This window comes from Apis cerana, linkage group LG3 (assembly GCF_029169275.1).
Source record: "Apis cerana isolate GH-2021 linkage group LG3, AcerK_1.0, whole genome shotgun sequence".
NCBI classification, from domain to species: Eukaryota; Metazoa; Arthropoda; class Insecta; order Hymenoptera; family Apidae; genus Apis; species Apis cerana.
Genome location: NC_083854.1, coordinates 1,849,488 through 1,872,936, shown reverse-complemented (window position 1 = coordinate 1,872,936; position 23,449 = coordinate 1,849,488). Strand labels below are relative to the sequence as shown.

At 28.3% G+C, this 23,449-nt stretch overlaps 1 protein-coding gene across 12 annotated transcripts in view; it reads right to left on the bottom strand.

The window, feature by feature from the left end:
* The window catches only part of LOC107997013 (stress-activated protein kinase JNK), a 141,160-nt gene that overhangs the window by 6,712 nt on the left and 110,999 nt on the right, over positions 1 to 23,449 (bottom strand). For all 12 annotated transcript variants that reach the window (XM_062073346.1, XM_062073344.1, XM_062073343.1 and 9 more), the window contains one exon: positions 2,932 to 2,993. The gene's annotated coding sequence lies outside the window, so the exon portion shown is untranslated. The remainder of the gene's footprint in view (positions 1 to 2,931; positions 2,994 to 23,449) is intronic.

Sequence of the window (23,449 nt, the reverse complement as noted above, 5' to 3'; positions counted from 1 at the left end):
AATAAGAATGTGTAAATTCAGAAATCATTATATTATATTATGTCAAAATAATTTATTTAAAATAAAGAAACTTATTTAAATCATAAATAAAAAAAGAATATAGTTTCCCCTTTACAACAAACCCATCAAAATTATTTCAAACAAAATAACCCATGTATCGATCGGTATGATTATTACTAGATCAGAATCACTAACTCGACTCCTAACATTCTCGTCGAATCCTCCTCGAGGATGCCTCTCTCCCTCAATACTTTATTTCCACCAGCGTCGCTCTCAACTCTAATCTTTTTCGAGGCGAACGGCTCGCCTCGATATCCGACCGCGACAACGACCCCGACGTCTCGATTTTCGGTGAAGAGGATCGCGAAACGGTATCTATCGCCGAAAGTTTCGGCGTCTCGGTCGAAAATAGAAATTGGAGCAAAGTCGGGCAGACGTTCTCGGCCGTGAAAGAAAAAGGAGACGGGAGCGCGCCGGTCGAAGAGTTTTCGTCGGCCGCGGCCAAAATTAGAAGAAGGCGGTGGCGAAGGGGAAGAAGAAGTCGCGCGAATATTTCGACGACATCGTGCCGCGTTCACCTCGCGGTAATTTCTTCTGCCGCCACGGGATTCCCCCAATTATTTATAGAGAGCGACACAGACACGGATGCCAACTGCAACGACGGTCGCCAATTCGGCTGCTGTCACATCTCCCCCTCCTCCCCCCTTCCCGACTTTTGCCCATGTCAGTGTCGTGCAACCACCTTCTCTCTTTTCGTTCGTTTCTCCGCTCGCGAACGATCTCGCGCTCGAATCTTTCACTCGACACCTGCTGCTAATTACGCGATTACACGGAAGTTGGCGCCACGTGTTGGTTCAGGGATGGAAAAAGTCGTTTTTGTCGATTTAACGAACGAATATTTGTTGTATCATTTACAGTGAAATAGGAGATTTAGAATTGATAAAAATTTGGTGCAAATATTATTTTTATATATGAATTGGTTTTGTAAAAAATGGAAAGGAGTATTTTTGTAATTTGATTATATGTATATTGAAATATATTATAAAAATTGTATTAAATAGGCGAAAGAGAAACATTTTTTTTTTTATTTTCTTTCTCATAGAACTTTATTAAATTCAATAAAATATAATTTTTTTTCTTTCATTTTATGAAAAATTGAATATCAAGATAAAATTTGTTATCAATAATATGTAAACAATACATTTCGATATTTAATAAAATAAAATTGTGAATCATTTTTATGAAAACGAGAATGGAATAAATAATAAAATTTCTTTTATTTACAGAAATAGCAAAGTTGTAGATTTTTTTAGAATTTTTTTTATCTTTTTATCTAGAAATTTAAGATTTTTATCTTTTCAAATATTTTTGAACTTTATATTATATATTATATACTTTATATTATATATTTTCTTTTTCAAATCTTTATAGTATCTTTATAACCATGCATTAAATTTTGCAAGATTCGCAAATACGATGCTGTATCATTTTACAATTCATATTAATTTGAACTAGCATTTTTCATTATATTTTAATTAGCATCAATTTCAACTTATTTGTAATAATTTGTACTCGAAATTAGCAAAATACATAAAAAAATCTGTTTTACTTAATAATTTTTTAAAAACATTTAAAATTTCAGGATAAAATTTAATTTTGTTTTTTTAAATAATTGCTTTTGAAAAATTTCCATATTTCAATATTTACAATATCGGAAAGCGCTCTTTCATGTTAAACGAAAAATTTTATATTAAATTATACAAGTAAAATTATCATTTTAAAATATTGATTATTGAAAAAATAATAAAAATTCGTAGGAAAAAGATATTACTTTTGACCTAGTAATATTTTTTTTCGTTTATAAAGAAAAAAGAAAATCTATAAAAATGAAAAAAATCTTATGACAACTGTTCCAGGATTCATAATTTAGTCTATCTAATTTTTAAGATATTTCTGGTACAAATTTTCAAGGAAAAACTATATTTCAAGAAAAATTATAACAAAAAAAAATTGAAAATTGAAAACAAACACACAGACTTCCATTTTTTTATTAATTAACAGATATATTAAACTATACAAATTTACTTCCATTGTTACCTAACATAAAAAATATCTAACATTAACATACAAATACATTTAAAATACAATAACTATTATTAAATATTAAATAATTAACAAAATTCTCTCATTTCTTATAATAAAAAGAAAAATTATAATAAAAAAAATTGAAAATTTAAAACAAACACACAGACTTCCATCTTCTTATTAATTAACAGATATATTAAACTATACAAACTTATTTTCATAGTTACATAACATAAAAAATATCTAAACATTAACGTACAAATACATTTAAAATACAATAACTATTTTTAATTATCCTAATTGATCTAAAATATAATGAATCCTATGAATCCTAATTCCTTATAAATACATTGATAAATATCTTCGTATTTACTAAAATTTCCATAAGATATCTTTCATGCTTGCAACAAAAATTAACTCATTAGAATAAAAGGGTTGGTTGGGAAACACTGGCTCATCGATGCCGCGGTATCCGAAAGATTTAACGACCACCACACGTTTCTTCGCTTTCCTTCCGTTAACCTTCTTCTTCCTCTTTTTTTTTTCCTCGTCGCCATGTCGCAGACGGCATTCCTTCGCTCGCTACCACGTTGGATCATCTCCAACGCGTACGCGCACGCGCTTGTTCAACGAAATTCGTTAGACGGTTTTAACGCCGGCATAATTCATCGGATAAGAAGGATTTAAGGGAGGCGAAGACGCGAATGTCGGAAATCCTGCGTGGATAGGTATGATTTAAGGTCCGTGTCTCGTCCAAGAAAATGATTCGAAACGGTGTCTCGCGAATTACAAATCTAAATCAGGAAAGATATTCCTTCTTCCCTTCTTCTGCTGCTTAAAACTTACCATAAACGAGCGGCCATTGTGAAAGGTCGACGTTGAGCGACTGAATCCGAAGCGAGCGAGATCTGTAATTAAAAAAAAAAAAAGAAAAAACTCGTGAATCCTCGTCCTCTTTTCTAACTTTTATTTTTATGTTTTCATTTTTTTTTTGAAATTGAAAGATTTTCATCCATCTTTTAATTTTATTATTTAGAAAAAAAAAAGAAACGTACGTACATATTTAAAAATATTTTTAATTTTTATACAATATCTCTATTTTGCTTTATTTTCGTACTTTGCATAGCCTCATGTTTTTATTTCTTCTGTTGTCTTCTGTTACATTAAAGGATTTTCTTCCAACCATAAATATAACAAATAAACCTCTCTATATGCAAAGAAGATGCACATAAAGAGATTTCCACGCCAACAAGAAACTTGGTCGAGACAAAGTTCAAGTTGCCATGGCGGAAGGGTTAATCGAGTGTAACTTTGCGACGTGGGGGCCACGTTTGGATTAGTTAACGCGATTTCACGTGGCTTTCCATTCTGCCGCATTCGTCTCGCATTCGCATTCTTGCGGATTATGCGTTCCAGTAGCGGCAAATAGAAGTGCACGAGTAAACCACAAATTTCGGCCATCGTCTTGCCACTTCAACTATGCAAATGTGCATACATAACATATTGAAGTATACAGGTATTCAAAAATTTAGAAAAAGAATTTCATTTTCGATTTTGTGATTTTTTTTAATTGAGGATTACAAATCGAAAGAAATATTTTATAATCACAATATCCATAAATATAACTATTGGATTCATAACTTCGAATTATTTTTTTTTTTTTTTAGTTTGTTCATGGTATTTGAATGAATCATTATAATTTATTTGATTATTATATCAAATATCAAAAATATGCTTTAAATCTCCATTAATTTTTTGAAACTATTATCTTTTTTTCTTTTTGAAAATCACAAAATAAATCGTGATAAAATTCGTTTAAATATACACGTAAAAATTCTGTATTTTAATATAATAAAAAATTTGTTATAAAAAGCTGACGTAATATTCATTTTCCTTAAATTTTAATCATCATTATCAAATCTCACTATTATGTATAGGTAAATATTATTTTATTCTCCGTCTCATAATTCTATTCTATCTTACATTATTACATGTAACAATATTATTACATATAATACACATATAATTATTATTATTACGTAATAATTACATTAATATAATTATAACATTACGTGTAATAATATGAGATATCTTTTCTATTGCACAGTAAGAAACAAAATTAAATTGAATTAAATACAACGAAATCTGCAAAAATTAAAAATTAACCGTTGTGAAACAACGCTCAAAGACTATTATTAATAAGAGAGATACATTCTCGTCGATATCGTTTCGATGAACATTCTTGCAACCAGCGATATATACGAGGGTGCATAGGGTAAGCCGATCGATAGCATGAAATACGATCCGAAGGAGTGAACTGGTTTGGCGTGTCGACAGTAGCGAAAAACGTCCATCTATCGTTTATCCAACGTTCATCTGACGAAAAAGCGCGTTTTCCAATTGAAAGGAACGTTGAATCATCTTCGACGTTTTTAAATCATTGGTTCGAATTGGTTTCTTAAATAAAAGTAAAATAAAAATAAGAAAAATCAATTTGCCAAAAGTACGGCGTACTTTTTATTTAACATCAACGACAAAATTTCTAACAAATCTTTAATCTCGATTTTTCATTGGAATATTTTAATTATTACCCGTTTAATGAATAATAATTTATAGGATTGTTTTCCAACTTTTTTTTTTTTTTTTTAATTCTCTCTTCGTAAAAAGTTAAGAATAATCTGCGATTATTCTTTAATCCGCCTTTATATAAGATAAATTTAATGAGATAAAGAAAATCCATTAATGGTCTTATCGTTTAATCTAGGATTTACATATATTTTAAAAACTTGGATAAAATTATATAAAGGGATATAATAAAAAATATCAGAAATCTTAATTTCTGAATCTATAATAACATTCATAGTATTAAGAATACGTATTTCAAAGTATAATTTAAACTTAATATTTAATTCAATCTTTCCTAGAAGAATGCATATTTTTATTATATTTACATATATTTACATATATTTACCAAGTTTGCCAATAATAATAATAATATAATAGCTCTCTCTTTCTCTCTCACTTATAAAAAAATAAGTGTTACTTTTAAATCATTAATAAATTAAAGCAATCTATATTAAAATAATAATAATTCTCTAACAAATATCTCTTTGGACACCGTAAATTACCATTGGGAGCCATAGACATCTAAAGTGTCACGGATATTTTGTCCACGGTAACGAAAGGGTTAACCGAGCGATTAGCCTTATCAAGAAACCTCTCAAACTCTCGCGAATACGAATTGCAAACAATCTCCTCCAGCGGCTGAAACTCGTAGTTTTAAATTATCGCGGAAAACTTTATTTTCCTCGTTTTGCCAAGAGATACAAAGAGAAGCAAAATCAAATATACCGTGTTAGCGCGGTTAACGACGCCTTAATCGCGGCGACTGTTGTTCCGTTGTAGCGTAGCCAAGTGCCGGAAGCGATATCTTTCTCATTGGGAAAAGTAATTTGCTCCGTCGAGTAAGGTCGCTCTGTGGTGCGAGACATTATTTCTTTCGCGAGGGCAAAAAGATAACTTGCCACGAAATTTCGATCCGTCGATTTATCAAAATAGGAGAGAATTTTTCTTTAAATTTTATTTGTGCCTCAACGTTTCGAAGATTTTTCGAAGAATATTTGAAACTTTTACTTTAAAATAAAGTAAGAAAGTTAATAATAATGATATAGAAAGAAATCTGAAGGTTTAATTTATTATAATAAGGTAACTTACTTATAAACAAATCTTTTTTCCATCACAAAAGATATCGTCTACTGGCAATTCTTCAAAACTTTCTTCAAACTTTAAATTTTATTCCGTGCAGAGTTCTTAAATAAACCTCAACCGACATTTTCCTGTTTGTTTTCAAGAATCGAAGAGAATTTTCAATGTTTTATATATATATATTCTACGGTAAATACACATACAATAGAATATAACTAAAATAAAGGCGTAAGAAAGGAACGACAAAGCGGATAGCCTCGAGTGAAAAGAGACAGGCTCGCGTCAACCGGCGCGAACGTCGATTCGGATATTAAATTTCCTCGCTGGCAGTGATGCAAGACGTATTTCCCAGAGGGCGGTGCTCCGCTTTCCGACGGAAACCCGCTCGTATTCTCTGCCCTCGTATCCCCATTTCCTCTTATCCGGCCAAGTAATTGCACCGAGCCGCGGAATCATTCGTCGGTTGATTCTTTCCAGTTTGAATCGTGTCGGATCCGCTACCGTTTGAATTCATTTGCGTAATTACGCCGCATCGCCGGGTATCTATCGGAAAATAATAGGCACGAGCAAAAAAAAACGAGTTCCGGCTTTCGAAGCAGGCCGACTTTTCCATCCAAAGCCTCTGGAGAGACCGGTGATAGATCCGAATTAAATTTCGGTTGGTGTTGATCCTCGCGAAACGACGGTAATTGCTTTCGTGTCCCCTCGTCTGACGGTTGGGAATCTCGATCGGGTAAATCTCGTCGGATTTTCTTTATCGATGTTCGCGTGCACGAAGATTCTCCTCCTCGATGGCCGACTTTGAACTAGCATTGGTTCTTCTGTGTGATTATCGCGTTCGCAGAGTTGGGAAAGATATATTTTTGAAAGAAAATAATTTTTTATGGAAACGAGTGTTTTTGTTCATATGGTAGGTAGTTGTATAAAGAGAGTGTGTATATGTATGAATAATATAAGCTAATGTAAAATAATAATATAATAAATTTTATTAAAAATTGTAACAAAAATATGAAATAACGATTGATAATTTAATTTTTTATAAGATAATAATATATTGATTAATGTGTCCGAAAAATGATAAAATGAATTTCAGATAAAAATTTTAATTTTTAAAATTATAATTTTTTTATAGGTTGATGTGTAAAGATATGCATATAAAAATCAATTTTTTAAATAAAATCATATAATTTGTATTGTACTAATTGGTACAACATTGTAACTTGAAATTTATTATGTAACATATAATAAAGATACACGCGAAATGATATTTTGCTATTTATAATAATTAATAATTTTTTGACACAAATAGAGATACTACATCGATTGGTACAATCAAATTATATAATAATACATCTCTTCAAGAATTCGAGATAAATCGAGCACACTGTACATAACCTCTTGTCAATTATATTCAATTAAGAATAACTGATTTTCAAATTCGTTTTGCCCAACAAAAAACGAATTATTTTCCAATTATTTTCTTACTCAAATTTCTCTCCTATTTCGAATCATAAATATTATTTCCCATATTTCATTAAAACGAAAAATTTTGAATCTTCTCAAATTGCATCTCGGCCACAAATCAAGCGGTTAAGTTAACTCGAGAGGGTTGAATTATCTTGATCGGGCAAAGACCCTCTCTAGTCGTGACGCGACGGTTCGTTATCGAAATTTCATTTGACCGCGCAGATCTCATCTGTGTAATTAATCTCGATCGGTCCTCCGCGAAACATCTCACCTCGAGCTCCGTCGATAATTACCAACCGAGTCGGTTGCGTAGAAATACTTAAGCGCATCTAATGAAGGGAAACGCGCCAAGGAATTCGAAAGTTCGTCGACCGGATGTCGAGAAAAGCTCGATCGGTCGGCGGAAATGGCGCATAAACTTCAACTGGATAGAAGAACAGCATGGGGTAATTCGGTAGAGCGTATTTTCCACGGAAATGATAATTGGCAGTCAGTGGCAGACGTGAGACGCAAATTCGCACGTCACGCTCTGTGTAGAATTTCGACTGGCCACCCGGATCGTTTCCGCTCGAGGCTGCGTATTTAGAATGTTTACGATGTACAGTAGAATTTATATACGAATATCGATTATGCAAAAAGAGTATTATTCGAATTTCTCTTATCTGAAATGAGATTTGAAACGAGTCACGTTTGTATATTTATTGAAAGTGTGTATCTTGAAATGTTTACATTTGTCCAATATCGAGTGCTCGAATTTAAATTTCTCTCAATATTTTCTAACACTTTACAATTTTTTTATGTATTATCTCAAAATAGTCTAAAAAAAAAAGTTTTAATCAAATATTTTATATCGTAAAATATATAGTTTTAATTTGTATGAATATTAAAAAAAAGGAATGATATCGAAATCTCGAACAAATTGTAAATTATTACTTTTGTGTTTGTATTAACATTCTGTATAATTATACCGGATTCTAAATTAAGTAAGTATTGAATATATTTGAATAATAGATTTAATTAAATTTCGATTAAATGAACTTAAATTTGAACATTCATAGATTCGAATAATAGTCAAAGCATTATCGTAAATATATCGTAAATATATGTAGTATCGTATGATGTTGAACGAGCAAATTTTTTTATGCTTCTTCCAAAAGATTTTTTCTCTAATATATAATAATCGTGTAATCAAGGAGAAAATAACGCAATGTCGAAAAGATTTGAGATCTGCAATCTCGTTTTTCACGAACGAAAATCCACATAATTCTTCGAAAGTAATGTATCATAGCAAATAACGAATTAATCTGAAAAATTTATAATATTAAATTATAATAAATTTGTTTTTAGATTATGTTTATTACGAAACTAGTCCATTTCTTTGTATGTTAAGATGCTTAAAGATTTGTACTTCTATTGGTTCAAAAATATTGACAGAATCTATTAAATTTATCCTTGTGAATATATTTAAATTCATTATATAAAATTTTTATATAAAAATTAATTTTCATCTGTTTTGTTTATGAATAAACCCAAGAAATAAAATGCCCTGCTCGATTTCAGTATTTATTTATTTGTTGTTAACGTACTTTTATATTTTTTAGATTAGATCAAATTTTATATATGTAAAAAAAAATGTTGATATCCTACTATATTTCATAATTTGTTAAGTATTCTTTGTATCTATAAAAGGCTAGAAATATTTCAGTTTTAATAAAATCTATAATAACAGAATTATTTACGTAATTATAAGTAATGTCAATGTGATATAAACATATTTAACATGGTTTTATTTAAAAAAGTGCCATGACTCATTTAGTTCATCGGCTATAGAAAATCGTTTTTATCATATAGCTGCTTGAGTCATCATATGAGTCATATTATAAGTAAAATTGTTGTTGTGTTTGCATTTAAAAACATGCAATTAATATCGATAATATATTTATTTCAAAAACATAAAAAAAAATTATTACAAAATTAAATGAACATAAACATAAATTGTAATGTAAGAAAATTATCTATCATATAATATAGATAAACTATATACTATAATTTTTATAATATTGTTTGAAAAATTTAACTTAAATATATTTCTTGAATTATATTTGAAATCTATATTTTCATCATCGCTATTTATATTTTCATATCTTAAAGTTAATAAATTCAAAAAGTTAAAAGTTAAAGTTAAAGTTCATAAATCATACATTTTTTAAATTTTGCTATAATAATTTTATGCTACAATTCATCGCTTGTGACAATTATCGATATGATAATAAATATTTTATTAGTAATTGATATATCAATAATAAAATATTGGTATTAAATAAAATCATTAAAGTATATGAAAATGTTAATCATAATAAAAAAATTGCGATAACAAATAAGTTTTGTTGAATAATTATAATCAAAAGATTACAATCAAAATAAATAGACTTCATTGAAAAACTTGTCTATTGTAATCATTTCTATTCATCTTATCAATATCTTATTAAACAATATTTTAAATATAATAAATTCAATGAATATTATTAATCATTAATAATATAATATATTCATTAATATATAATATATTCAATAATAATTTTAAGAAAAATATTTTAACGATATTATCGTATTATTAAATTATTTAATAACATATCTAAATGAATAATTCAGACAAAACGATTTGCATTATCAAGATAGGAAGGAAATAAAAAAATAATATGAATTTCTAATAATAATATACCTATGTCATTGGTTAATGGAGAAAAAATTCATATGATGTAATGTATTTTTCCACACTTGAATGCGTTAATTTATCAAATATCCATTAATCTTCGAGAAATACGGTATAATTTTTAAAATGAATGATTCAGAAATGACATTTATTAACGAATTTTCTATTGACGAAAATTCACGAGCAACGTGTGAACGAAAATTTTATTAAATGGTCAATTTGTTGATTAATAAGTTTGAAATGTGTATTAAGGATATCATTTATTATTTTGAATTTTGTAATTTTTTCGTAGTATATTAACTGGAATACATCAATGTTATATGATCACTATATAATTGATTGAAAGTTTCATGAAATTTATATAATTAATTTTTATTTTTGTTTTGAAAAGACAATTTCTATAGAATATTATGGAAAAATTGCGATAATCATTTTTAGACATAAATTTGATAAATTTTTAGACATAATCTGATATAATAGAAATATTTACATTAAATTATTTTTATTAGCATTTTTATTATTTCTTTAATTTTATATAAGTTTAATATGATAATAATTTTCATGATACAATACGATATTTTTATATGAAATATCTTATAAAATATTTGTTATTTCAACAATAATTTTAAGATAATTTGAAAATTTCTCAAAACGTTCACATCTGCTTACAAAATATATAAAACATTCGTGTATGTTTGATCTTAAAGCGCGTATTCACAAATAAACAGTTTACAAACATTGTCTAAATTCGAAAATACTCGTGTATCCTTGAGCTTAGGGACTTAAAGGCGCGTATTCACGAGCAAATAGTTCATAAACAGTGTCTAAACTCGAAAACACCCATGTATTTCTGATCTTAGGGATCTAAAGATTCGTATTCACAAGCAAACAATCCAAAAACATTGTTTGAATTCAAAAATACTCATTTATCTCTGATTTTAAAGATATGAAAATCACATGTTCATAAGCAAATAGTTCACAAACATTTACTAACAAATTTTTGAGTTTATTCTAAACTCAAAAATACTTGTTTATCTTTGATTTTGGAGACCTAAAGGCTTGTATTCACAAGCAAGCAGTTCAGAAACATTGTCTGTAATTCAAAAATATTCTTTTATTTCTGATTTTAGGGACGTAAAGGCGCATATTCATAAACGAATTACAATTTAAAAATATCTATGTATTTCTTAAGATCTTAGGAATCTAAAGTCACATATTCACAAGAAAACAGTTTACAAACATTATTTGAACTCAAAAATACTCATATATCTCTGATTTTAGGAAAACGCATGAAGAATTCACAAAACATTTATCAACGCATTTTTCTACTGCCTGCTCGAAAATACCCATGTATCCCTGATTTTAGGAAAACGTGCATATTCACGAGCTAACAATTCACAAACATTTTCTGATTCGTTTTTATCCCAATCGAGAGATTGCACTCGAAAATCGAAATCTCTTGGATCTCTTTGGTTGGCGAAAATCGTCTCACACGGAAAACGGGTGTCGTCTTCGTCTCGGTCTCCACCCCTTTCGCCGAGTCAGCCTCGCGTTTTTTCTGCGATCGTTTCTTCGTCTCGTCTCGTCGTTTCCCGACGAGTTATGCAACTTGCTAGGCAGTAGATGCCACAGTCGAGAAATCCCCGCTAATTGGTCGAAAATAAATACCTCAACCATTTTTTGTTTTCTTCGTATTCCAGGTCGAGTTTAATCTCGTTCGAACTCTGATTGCCCAACGTTTTTTCTCGACATTGAGACAACTTCATTGCAGTAATGTTTTCTTGCGAGAAAAAGTAATTTAAAAATAGTACCAGGATATGATAGATGTACTTCTATGCGAACAATTTTCAACTTCTGTTCCGTTTAATCTATTTAAGGAAAGATATCATTTTTAAATACTTTAGAATCTAAGAAGAATTTACTAAGATGTAAGAATTTTTCTCGTGGATGATTATTTGATGGAAGAAGGGTGATTCAAAAATTTTTGAATGCGTTTTGAAATTAAAAAAATTCTTGTAAGAGTTATAAAAATGTCTTTAAAAAAAGATAATAAAAAAATAGATAAAAAATTATCATTTTTCAGAAAAACGATAAGGAAGTTAGTAAAATGAGTACAAATGAATATTATATTTGTGTCGTCTTATTCTATTTCTGTTTTACTTTATCCAATACTAATTTCAATCATTTATAAATAATACAATAATAACTAATTATTTATCATTTTTAATATAGTTAAATAAATGATTTTCTTATAACGTTGTTAAAACATTTTTATTAAATAAATAATAATTCATTCATTTTTTTATGTAAATGTTACAATATTTTTTGATATTATTATTTTTTGTTTTACATAATTCTAGAGAAGAAAAACAATGATAATGAGCAAAGAATTTATAATTTTGGCGAGAAGCAAATTAATGATATAATAAAAAAATTATAATAATATTATATTAATATTAGATAAAAAGAAAAAATAGATTAATTTGTTTATTACCACATTAATAAATAATTAACTAATTATAAAAATTATTGTAAACTTTATCGATAGATTATAGATCTAAATACATATAATTAATACATATTTCACAACTCAAAATACATAATTCGATGCTTCCTATATTACAAAAGATCATCATTCACAAAAGAGAGCATTTCAAGAATGAAAAATTAAAATCCATTATATATATAAAATATTATTTGTATAATAAATAATATATTTTTACGAATAATTATTGAAAAAACATACATATTTTTTCAACTTAAATGTAATATAAAGTTAAAAGAAAAAAGAATTCCATCTAAAAATTTTCTTAAACTTTAAACAGAAATTTAAAACAGAAATTTTCTAAATTTCATTTAATAACTTTTGTATCATATATATAAGTCTTATTCCCTAATAGCCGTACAAATTACCAAGATTTGTTCTCGAATCCGAGAAAAAAAAGGAAAAGCATTGACGAGAATCGACCTATTTCAACTTGGCGATAATAGAACCAGAATTGCTCGATGCAGCGTGATGTCTTCCCAGTGACCTCTCACACCCCTTGCTCTCGAATCCGCGCCCCTTTACTCCGCCATTCGACGAAGAAAAGACTCACGTAAGTACATAGCGCATTACGTATATTCACGTGCATCACGTACTTAGATCACGTCGAACAGTTCTCACCGGAGGATTTTGGGAATCGGACGACCCGTCAAATTGGCAGCCGTCACGTTTCTCTTTCTGTTCGATTGCTCGACATCACCCACCTCCGTTTGTCTCTTCGAAAACACGAGATCGACTTCTTTGAAAAGGGGAACTATCCGAGATTGGGGGGATCTGTGCAAAGTAGTGAAATTAATATTTAATAGTAATTGAATCTTTTAGAGACAAAGAATACAATAATCTTGATTAATTAATAATAAATTTGTATGTAATGTATAGGTATCATAATATCAGATTATTAATGGTTTATATGTGTTATATGTATTAATATAATATGTTGTATATATATTTATTAATAATTTTTCTATTTTCGTCGATTTATTTTATAATTGGAAATTTGAAAATATGTAATGCTTGTAATGCTTATTACAAATCTGTTGCAATTGTGCAGAATAAAATTTACATAAGTAATTGTTAGAAATACATAAAGTAAATTATGATTGTGTTACTAAAATTAAAAATTATATTCATTAGCATTTTAATATTTTTTTTAAAAGTTGCTTGTTATACGTGAAAATTTATTATACATAATTTTACTTGAATTTTTTTTGTCTTAAAAAAATTTTAGAAAAAGAAAAACAGATTGCAATATTTATTTCGAGTTTTTAAAAGATTCTAAAAGTTATTTGTTTAAATTATTATTCCTTTTTCAAGGGAAAATAATTTTAAAAAATAAAAAAAAATATCTCATATTCCAACTTCTTTTTTGTAGAATAAATTTACCAAGAAATATTGAGTTGAAAAATAACATCGATTTTATAGATATATAAATGTAGAAATAAATCAATTTACTCTAATGTATCCATAAATCATTTGAATTTCATATTGTAAAGTTATATAAATTTTAACAATAAATGTTTTCTATTTTGAACGTTTTTCAAAAATTTATACATATATTAATAATCTTATTATTCATATTTGTATAATATTATCCTGCAATTCGAAATTTGATAACTAAATTTGATAAATCATTTAATAACATATACATTCACAGTAATTATTTCAAGAATATAGAGAATATTTCTTTGAAGAATGCTTTATATCATATACATTTATATCTTTCTTAAATTTATGTAATATGAACAAATACGAACAATTGAAATTTTTTTTTATTTTAACGTTTTACGTTATAATTCCATATTAATTTTTACATATACATTGATTTTCAAATTCCTTGATTGAACAAGAGCGAAATATTTTGTTAACAATATTATTCTGAGAAAATATGATATAATTTCTTATAAATAATAATGTGTATTAATAACGAGTTTAATCATTTTTCTTATCAGGATAAAAAATGATATATTTTCCACCAATTTAATGTTTACTGTGATACAAACTTTAACCATTCTTCATTCTTTATCGATTCAATTTACTTTACGACGAACGAAATCCTAGAACGTCGTAAACTTTGTTGGACTCAATAAAACCGTGCTCGTGAGAACAATCAAACAAAATTCTGTGATAAATAAATTCTCGTCTCTCTGGAAAACAACAATATATTGCACGCGATGTTCTTGTCATTTTTTCCCATAAATTTGCATCGATTGATTTGATAGAAAAAAGAAAAAATAGAAAAATAAAATGTAGAAGAAGAATATTTTTTTTCTTCGATAAATAAAATTATAATTATTTTTAGCTGGTTAAAAAATTTTATATGGGATAAATCCAAAAGAATTTGTGATGATAAATTTAACGTCATTTACATAATTTTTAAAATATTTATTTAGTAAGCCGATTAAAAGATTATTTCATTTTAGAAAATTCTTTAGATTCCAATCATTTCGAAAATATCCCATATCAAATTCACGGATCAAAATACTTTTGAATCTTTTAAAAATGTAATACGAACGTTCAAAAAAAAACTTTTAATCATAAATTATTTATTTCATAACAGAATATACAGAATTCTTCTTTAAAATAGATTCACAAATTGAAAGCATTTTTTCCCAAATGCATTTTAACAAATCGATTTTGGAATCACTTTCAATACTTTTTTTAATTAACGATTATTTTCTCTCGAAATATATCTTTTATTACACGTTTTAAATAGGAGAAAAGAAAGAATTAATTATCAAAAAAAATTATTAAAAATATTTGAATCAATAATTCCAATAAGCAAATTCTGGATTATCAAATTAAAAAATACGAAAATGAAAGCAATTGTGAAATGAATTTGTATTCATAAATTGGAAGCTTCCAGCAATATATACTTGGAGAAAGACTTCGTTTTAAAGGAAATTCATCGTACTATTCCGTTATGTCTTGAAATAAACAATTTATGACAAAAGTTTCGAAACTTTTTGAACGCGTCTTGTAAGTACAGTTGAGCTTCGCTAACATGAATCCCAAGGGAACAACTAAAAATCTTACGAAGGTTTCGCCTTATCGAAGTTTTCGAGTAAGAGAAATTTAACCGTAAACAACTTGATTCTCTAAAGAAAATTTCTTTATAGTGTTCGATAAAAATTCCGGAATTTTTTCAGATTTTTCCAATAAAAAATTAGACAGGAATAAAAAAATTCAAACTATCCATCGTTTTCGAATAAAGTATAATTGAAAAATTTGATGAACAATAATATATGAAAAATAATAAAAAATTCGAATCTTTTATAGATTAAAAATTAAGATTTTTCTCAATATATGAACTCGAAGAAAGAAAAATTTGTAAATTTTGTCGTTTTTTAGTTTCAAGTATCAAAAATTTTTTATTATTAAAATGTCGAATAATAATTAAAATCTATAATATAAAATTATTAATTATAAAACGATTTTGAGTGCAAACAATTAAAAACGTCTTCTAATAAATAATTGTTAATTTACACAAAGTTTATGATGTGATAAATACAATTTATATTTAATGCACAATAATTGAGAATATTTTATTGCCTAATAAATTCTCAGATATTTCAAAAATAGCGAATAGCTCAGATCATAAACGAGGTGACCAATGCTCATTTGACCCATGCTTATATTTAGATGGCTGGTTGATGTGGCGTTTTGCCCTTTCTATGACAAACAAAAATAACACCCATGATTGACTATTTTATAGCTATGAAGATCCATATACCATATATATATATATATATATATTTAAAGGATTAAAAAAATTTTAAAGGTTAAAATAAATACAAAATCTTAACAATATACGAAAATATCAATTGAAATTTAAGTAAGACGGAAATTGAGGGAAAATCCTCCGTAACTTTAAATTGTTCATAATCTAACAAATAAATCTCAACCTTTCAAAAATATCCTAATTAAAAATCTATTATCCACTTTTATAAATACGATCTATCGATATAATCCATTCATTATTTCATCCGATAAATATTTAAAAAATATCCTCTTGAAATCTTTGAAAAAAAGCGAAAAGAAGAACACGGCTCTAACAACTCTACCACGAGCAACACGGTACAATGTGTAAAATCCGAGGAAAACACGGGGGAGAGCGGATTTACGAGGTTGAGAGGCGGTCGAGTGGTGTTCGCGTAGTTAACCATGGAGCGATAAATCAATGCGTTTACCAGCATGCGAGGGATGGACGCGCCTTGTAGATGAACCAAACGATATTTATGCAACGAACCGCTCGCGTATTCATGGCTGGCTGGCTCGCATGCACGGTCGCGTTCGCGATAGGCCGTCGTTGTTTCGTCGATACGACAATCCGTGTCCTGCACAACCCTTTCCCCGTTTTTTTCTATCAATCTTCCTTCGATTTCGTCCACGCTCCAACGATCTACTCGATTGCCGAATTGATTCTCGTTGTCAATTAACGGACGGATCGGTTGTTTTCCGCCGATCGATGATCTTATTTGATAACGGATATTTGTGAAAAATTGAAAAATGAATAGAGAGTTAAGAAGTAAAGTAATCGAGAATTTTTATTTATTAGAAAAGATAATTCAGAAATGGTTAATTTGTTTCCTAATTTGAATCAGGAATTTGTGTCAGTATTATCAAAATTTATTAAATTTATCAAAATTAGTAAATAGAATTTGACGTGGTTAATAAATTGTCACGTTTAAATATACAATTGAATATCGATAATATTTTAAAATAAATTTGATGTCTTAATTTTATTTAATTATCACATAATTTGTGCATTATGTTTAAGATAATAAGGATAAAGTGAACTTATCATTTAAAATGATTGATTATTTTTAATGCAATATAATACTTATTTAATATTCGATAACTTATTTTATAAATAGAAACGAGCATGTTTATACATTAAAATTGTTCAATAATATAAATTAAATATATAATTCTATTTTAAAAATGGGATACATTAATTTCGTACAAAATACATTAATATTATCTTTTTTATTTTCTATTATACACATATACACATTCTATTTTATCTAAATATAACGAAATATCAATTAAAAAATTAATGCAACAAAATCTCGAGCGAGATATATTTTCTTAAATTTTTAATTTCGGAATAATTTCCGCGTCGAATTCTAACGTACGAGAAAAGATACGCGGTGCAACGAGGAAAGAGGGCTCGATTACTCGCACGGCTGGCGGAGAGGGCTCGCCGGTTATTCGCATCAAAGCTTCCGTTCTTGGTCGTCTCGTTCGCTCTCCACCGTCCCTTCCGGAATCTAGGATGATCTCTCCACAGCACGGCCTCGTCCCACCGCGTCCCTCCGCGCCCCCTACCGCGTCTTTTCACCCGAACAAACCGTTCCCCCTTTCTCTCGTGCGCCGTATGGGCTATCTGCCGTATGGGATGAAAATGACTCGAAGCAGCGGCTCGAGCCTCGCCAGTGAACGAGGAACGGGATTGACGCGACGAGGGAAAAACTTTTCAACCGATGTGGAGCGACGAGATGTGCCGCCTCGATTATAGGCCGAGTTCCCTAATTGCGCAAAAGTAGCCTACTGCTCGGCGCGCTGTCGAGTGCACTGAATACAACTTGGAAATATACGCTCGTACGAGAATCTTAGATAATGAATGAAAAAACTTTTGCGAGTTTTTGTCTTTTTGATGCTCAATTTGTTTTGTGAATACACTTGTGAGTACACTTTCTTGATGGAAGTGATGTTGTGAGCTAAGATAAATTTACCGATCGATCCGTATTCAGGATCGTTTATCGATTATCGGTATGTTACCTTATTGATTTAGTTTATGATATCGTTAATGCAAGAATGGAAATGAAATTGCATCTTTTCTTTATTATTATTCGAAGTTATTATTAAAGCAGATTACAATATTATCTGTAATAAGTTACGTAAGATAAAAATAGATGGATTTTATTTAAAAATTACTATTACAATCATTTTTATTATCAATATTTTAATGATATTATCTATATATTAATATTACTCATATTTATCAATTAAGAACCATAACTTTATCTGTGATTAGAGTTGTCAAAGAACTTTTAATAATTTTTCACATTATTGGATTAAAAAAATTCCTGTTAAATAGATACTGTTATAGTTATAAAATTATTACTTATACACGTTCATGAAAACTTTTAATATTAAATTATTTACAATATAGATCACAGTATAGCATATAAATTAAATTATTGGGAAGCGATATCGAGTGATATCAAGTATGACATATGTATTTAAATTACCATTGTATTCTTTTTTAAGTTTTCCAAGTTTAATTCTTTTTTTGATTGTACTTCTGATTCATAAATTATATTCGCAAATTCGGCATGAAAAAGAACTTAGCCTTTACTAATATAATGGATTTGTGTCGCGAGATTTAAAAGAGTAACTCGTTTTATTTCTTTCTTATCATGGTGTGCAAATATTTTTTTTATGAAAAACAATTCTTTATAACTTAATAAACGAAATCAATAATTGAAAAAAAAAGGTTTTAAACATGAGATTATAAAATGTATGAAGGGAACTATAATATGTAACAACACGTAATCTGATCTGTATCACGCTAATTGAGAATATTCAAATTGCTATAATAAAGAATTTCAGAATACGTTAGAAATGAATATTTTAAAGTCTATTCATTTTAAGCATGATGATTTTAATTTGATAAAACTCTCCAGATATTCTAATAGCCTCGTATAATATTCTCATCCTTATTTTTCTTCTTAATTGAATTAATTTCTTAAAATTATTTTCTTATATATACAGTGCATTTTAATTACAAGAAAAAAGAGAAATGAAAATTTTTATAATATAATTTTATACATTCTATACACCTGTCACTATATTGCCACATTTTGCAAATAATTATAATTTAATATTTTCAATTTAATTTTAACAAATTACAAAAAACATTTTATTCTTTAAAAATTTACAAAAAAAATTAAGATACCAATATCTTTATTCTATTTTTATTCTGTGCCAAATTTTTAAAATTAACGTACAAGTTTCAAAACTCGCATCGTACACACATATCTTAATTATTCTTAATTTTTTGATGATTAATCTTATCGTATAATTTTTAAAAGAAAAGAGAGAATAATGTATAAACTGGATATAAAAATCGTTCAAATCGTCGGAAAAAATGTCGCATTCTGTCAACCGGAAAAAGTATTTCCAACGAAATAAAAACTGCACATGTACCATTGATCATTATACAACACGCGTTGCGGACAATGTTCGGTATTACGAAAGGAACACCTGAGCTTTATCGACTTTAGCTAGAGCGACATAGGTATTATACCAGGTGAAACGATCGGTCGGCACGCGATGCTTGTCGAACATCGATCCCATCTCAGCTGATTTTTTAGCCCACTCACGTGCCTTTTCCCTACAATTCCATACTACGGTATGCTTTTCACGATTTATATGCGTATAATGTGTATATACATATATATATGGTGTCCTGTAATTCGTGGCATAAGTAAGTAAGAATAAAGGATAATATTTGTGTTGTTCAATTGATGTGTAAATTAGAGAAAAGTAATAAATAACTATTTTTCTAAATTGACTATTTTGTTTTATTTAAAAAGTATCATGAATAAATGAAAATTTTGAAAAAGTTTTTTCAAATTTTTTTCACAAATGGAGGATTGAGAATCGTAGTTGTGTAAGTCTAATCGATAGAAAATGGAATTATGTTAAAATTTCACGTTAGTTTTTTCAAGTTAATTGATATGATTATTTCAATATATTAGTTACAAATTAAAGTCAACCCAATATTGAAAGAATATGCCATTCTGATATATTTTTAATATTTTATTTCTTTTGCAAAACGAAAAACAATTTTTTTTGTAAATTAATAAAAAAAATGAACACTGATATGCCATAGAATTTTAATAATTGCATATTTTATGATGCAAAAAAATAATAGTATCATTTTTTGAAAAATTATTTCTTCATTAAATACGATTAAATTAATACATATGAGAATATTCTACACGCAAAAATAAATGGATATAGAACAATATTTCATTATTCAAAATGTTTTTAAGATTATTTAATCTCAAATGCTAGGAATTTTCAAAATTTTCGATTTTTTCGAAAAGAAGGACATAAATAAATAAAATTACATTTTACAATTTTTGTTTATTTCCCCAATGTACAATAATCTCTTATTGATTATCCCTTGATATTCACTTGGAAATTAACTGGAACGTAGAGAATAGATATTTTCAAACGTATTTTTCTCGAGAACGTTGCCTCAGATGCAATTTGGTAAATCTTCTTGACTCTATTCGCATTACAAATTAAGGGACACCTTGTATACATAAAAGGAGCGCGTTGACGAATCGTTCGCAAAGCATTTACATGCTTCGCGAATAAGTCGTGAAAGGGGTTGAATCGAGGAGACACAACGTGGCTAAACTCGAAATACACCAAGATTTAGACGAGCGTGACATCGTTAAGAGTCTCGAGCGCAACCCTTTTGATTTAAAATGCAAATTTTTTCATGGAAACGAAGGGAACGAAAAGCCACGAGATTCTCTCGTTATAAACTTTCCCCTCTCCCCTTTTAACATTAGTTAGTCCGCTACACTAGCGCCACTTTCCATCGTGGGAGAGAGATTTCGTCCAGATTTCTAGTTTTTCTTTTGCTTCATACAATTTCGGTTAAAATTAACAAGAATTGTAAGCGATATGAGTTTATTTAAAATTTGAAAGAAGCTTAATAAAAAAAATTATTTCAGTAAAATTTAATCTATATTGAACATATTTGTCGTGTTGTAAAATGTCACGTATGTCAGAGATGACGTACATCCATCGAGGGTTAATAATAATTAGAATTGATAGATTAAGCAAAGATAAAATGATTTGTAAGAAATTAAAAATCGTTATTCAGAATAATTCAATTAGTAAATTTTTAAATTTAAATGAATAGTAATATTTATAAATAGATATTTAATTGTCAATTTATTCAATGATCAATTATTAGAATATAATATAAGTATTTATTTAAACTAATACCAATATGAAAATATTTAGATTTTGGTATCTAAAAAGTAATTTTCTCTTCTAATGCATTTCTTTTATAAATTATATATTTATTTATTTATAAACGTTCATATTTAGAAATTGTTCAATTTCTGGTTGTTTCATAAATTTGATTTTTTCTAATTAATTATTCGAAAAACCATTTATCTGAAATTATCCTCCAATGCGTTCTACTGTATTGGAATAAAGAATTGAAAAAGAATTTTTATTGCTACGAGTATCTTAAATAAAATAGTAACTAATGTTTTTTTTGATTGACATATGTTTTTCATTCATTGTATCTAATTTTATTTTGGAATTTCAAATATTTTTTAACGAGGAAAAACAGAATAAAAATTTAATGAACAAGTTTTTTAGTTTCAATTGCCAATAAGTTGAATTTACAGGAAAAATTCATTTTGTATTAATTAACAAATTGTTGATTATTACACATATATTGTTATATGTTATATTTGTGACTGAAAAAAAACTTGTTTACGAAAATACAAGAACTGTACTTTTGCTTTTGCCTAATTTTATAAGTATGAATAATAATTCGATATTACTAATATTTTTTTGAGATATTTTTGGAGAGTTGATTAGAATAGACAAAATAAAATAGATGTGGATTGGAAAACAAATGTGGATTGAAATTTATTTATCAAGTAAATTTTTAATTAACAAAATCAAATTTTTATAAACATGAGTAAAAAAAATGGAATTCAAATAAAGATTTATTCAAATATAATAACGCATAATTAAAAATTTCGTATTTTCTTTTTATACGCCATGTGTAAATTTTTGTACATTTAAATTTTACATAAATGCACAAACATTCATAATTTAGCAATTCAAGTTTACGTTGGATAAAAAAGAGACAGGACACGTGTAATAAAGATAAAATCATCTCTTTCTATCTACATTTCGTTTTATCTAAATTCAACTTGTTAATAATTCAATAAATAAACTTTAAAATTCCTCAATATCAAATACTTTTACGTTCGTTTTTCTCTCTGGAATCGATATTTTCCAATGGCGTCTCGCGAATATATTGACATCCACCATACCAAGTTGCATTCTATCAACCTTTTTACTCGATTTTTCGTTCTACCTGTCTCTCTTTTTCTTTTCTCCCCTCTCTCCTCCCCATCCCGTAATGGAAAGTCAATATTCCGTGAACAGAAGCCGCGCTATCGATCCTGTTCAACTTGGTGAACTCGGTTCAATGGTTTTTCCGATGTCCAAGAACTAGTAGAAATCCGTAGGTCGAAACCACGTTTACGAAACCACCTGCTTTTAACCAGGTTTTACATTCTCAAAACCACTGTGTCTTTCGCTATCGAATTTCGATACTCCTTTCAGTCAAAAGTGCCTTTGTTCAATCCCTTCTTAAATGGTGGGCCAGCCTCAAACAAAGTCATCCTTTCCACGTTGACCATCCAGATTTTGTTCCACGCCACGAATTCGAATCAAAAAAAAAAAAAAAAAATTGTCCCTAGATTTTCCATCCTTATACTCTACCAATTGTAAACCTAATTTTCTCGTTTCGTTGCATGAATAATAACAATGGAGAGGAAAAAAGGAGAAAAGAAGGGAAATGGACAACGATAGAGCGGAAATCGTTTCATCCCCCTTTCCTTGACCGCCAATTAGATTTGCATATAGAGGTCATTCGAATCATCGACGAATCACCAATTACATATCGCGATATCGTTCGTGGTAAAAGAAAAAAAAGGAAAAGAAAGAAAGAAAAAAAGAAAATGTGGTTGGTGTGCTAGTAGAGAAAAGAGAGAATCGATGGGCGAAAAAGGAATTCGTCGATTTCGTTGGAATTAAAAGTACCGATGAGATTTAATTGTTTGCATTCGAAAAGAACTATTTCTTGTAGCGCA